Raw genomic sequence first — 2,851 nt, 5'->3', positions numbered from 1 at the left:
GAAGAGAGAGAGAGAGAGAGAGAGAGAGAGAGAGAGAGAGAGGGAGATTGGGTTGGAGGTCGTAATCAAAGCACAATGAGCCGTGATTGGGTTGGCTTTGAAGCATGGCTACATGACTTGCAACTTGAGTGTATATATTGACTATTAGATGTTTGAGAGGAATTCTCTTACAATCAAATTGTTGGGTCACATCCTTTTCTTTTTTTCTTTTGTTGCCACTTACTTTTTTTATGACTTTTTCTTTCCATCATCTATTGGCTGAGCCAACTCTAACTTGTCACTTATTCAACAAAATAATAGTCTCATGGGTCACAATCTTTCAGAATAAATCCTTAACTTGCATGGTATTTTTTTAACTACAATTATAATTAAAAATTTTATAATTATATGACATCGTGTATTCAATAAAAAGAATCATAAAAATAAATCAACCTTTTAATTAAAAAAGTTAATATAAAATTAAATTAAACTCCCATGATCAGAATCTCCTTCTTTATCGTTGAAACAAGGTCCTGTCAACTAATATTTCTACTTAGGCACTAGCTCAAATGATTATGTTCCAAGTAATTCATGAATTTATAGGTAAAGTGTGAGTAATAAATAAAGAAATGTGAAAGGAGGTACGATTCCGTTAAAGATAACCTTAATTTGGATGAGGTATATATTATCACAAATATAAAGTTTCTTTTGGTACCATTATCACAAGAGTTTTTTTTTTTTTTTGAGTACAACACTGATGAACTCTTTTTCTTTATTTATGAATCATTTAAAAAAAAGATGAATGTGCTTTGATTTAAAATTTTAAATGAAACCTTTTATGAGGAAGTTAAATCTTTAAAATCAACATTTATTTAATTGAAAGTCCTTTCGTACTCATTAAAATGTTTATTAGAATACATAATAAACTATTTTTTTTGTTAATATAAAAACTTGATGCCTTAAATAATCGTTTTATATATCTTTCAAAAAAAAAATAATCCTTTTATATTCACAGTATGTCACTGCAATTCCAATATAATCTCACACTAGCAGGCTTGTTGCAGGACTTTGTTAAGGTTCTAATTCCGAGTCCAATATGGTCTGGTTTTGGGTCTCAAAATTTGTTTTGGGTCGCATCTCTATTCTAATAATTGAATGGCCCAACTCAGTAACGAATCTATGCTCCCAAACTCACAATTTCATTTTTTTCTCTTACGTCGTGCAAAGTGTTGTCAAAAAAATTAAGACACTCGAGTTGGAACTATAAACTCATTTTACCGGAAAGTAAGTTTTTTTTAAGTTGGAAAAATCTCTTTGAGCTAGCTATCCTGTAAAAGTTTTATTAAAGATGAAAAAAAGAAGTACATTAGAGAAGGGGATATGAACCTTATCTCTAGAACTACATGTGAAAGATAAGAAAAAAGTCCTAATAGCAGTACTACTTTTCTTCCATATACTTTATAAGTGCATGGGGTAAGTAATACTATTCTTTTACAAGAAGCTAAAGGTAAAAAATAAATAAGGAGTACTATTCTTTTACATTTATTTAAATCCTATCTAATTTTAGAATACCTCTTAATTCGTCATCAACATTCTGCAATACTTTGAGTCCTTCATGTAAATATCCTCAATTGGAAAGGAAATCTGCAGCTTGGTTCCCTTTACGATGAATGTGAGAGATTTTATAGGAAAAGTTTTTCAAACAATTCCAAATAGAAGCTAAAATATATCTACTATCATAAGAACTTGAACTGCTTTCTTATATCATATTCACTACCACCATGGTATCCATTTCAATCCAAATTTTAGAGAAGTTGTACTCTCGGCATAAAGATAATCCTTTTTGAAAAGCAAGAAGCTTTGCTTTCAAAGAGTTATTAGGACCAAAATTCTCGAAAAAATTGAAAATGAGTTTACTTGTGCTCGCACAACTCCTCCACCTACAGCATGTTAGAGTTGATTCTTGGAATTGCTGTCAACATTCAACTTGATTTCATCCAAGCCTGACCTCAACCATCTAATTATTTGAGGTGGTTTTGGTTGCTGATTTGGAAAGTGAATATTCCACAATTTTGCAATCTCTATATCACCTTTCCATTGTGATTTTTTCATTAGGTCCCCTTTTTGAAGCTGTATCAACAATTTCCTAATGCACCATAATTCGTTGATGGTAGACTCCTAATTGCCTATGCTTAGCATCATTTCTTTCAACCCATAGGAACCAACATATAAAGATACGTAGCATGACTTTAATGTGTCCCTGCTTTGTATAGTCACCAGAATAATACCATGCTCAAACAATCAACATAATGTTTTGCAATTGAATAACATAAACTTGAAAATTTTGATTAAAAAAATCCCAAACTTGTTGTGCCATTGGGCCCTGCCAAAGAACATAGAGCAAAGTCTCTGTGAATGACATCATTAACATTTTGACGCCAATTGAAAACCCTTAGACTTTAAGCATATTTCAACAGATACCCATCCATAAAAAATTCTCTGGAAAAAGACTGAAATCGTAAGTGGAATTGTTACATGCTAGACTACGTTAAAAGCATTACTTACAGTTTGTTTTTCCTAAACTATCTCTTAAGCACTCTTAGTAGAAAATTCACCATTAGAAGAAGGAGCCCAACATCATTACAAGATTTTTCAATGGGAATATCAACTATACCTTCAACTATAAATTCAAGTAAAACTACTTTTAATTTGTCCACATCCATTTATCATTATTGGTAAAATGGCATACTTTAGTTATAGATTGGAAGTGAGAAGGGAAAGAGTTTACCAGTGGTTGTTCTCCCATCCAACAATCATGCTGCAAGAGAAGTTCACCTTTTCTTATCTTCCATCGAATTTCCTCTTTAACAAT

Source organism: Theobroma cacao, chromosome 5, assembly GCF_000208745.1.
Source record: "Theobroma cacao cultivar B97-61/B2 chromosome 5, Criollo_cocoa_genome_V2, whole genome shotgun sequence".
In the NCBI taxonomy this organism is placed as follows: domain Eukaryota; kingdom Viridiplantae; phylum Streptophyta; class Magnoliopsida; order Malvales; family Malvaceae; genus Theobroma; species Theobroma cacao.
This window is presented reverse-complemented; position numbering follows the sequence as displayed.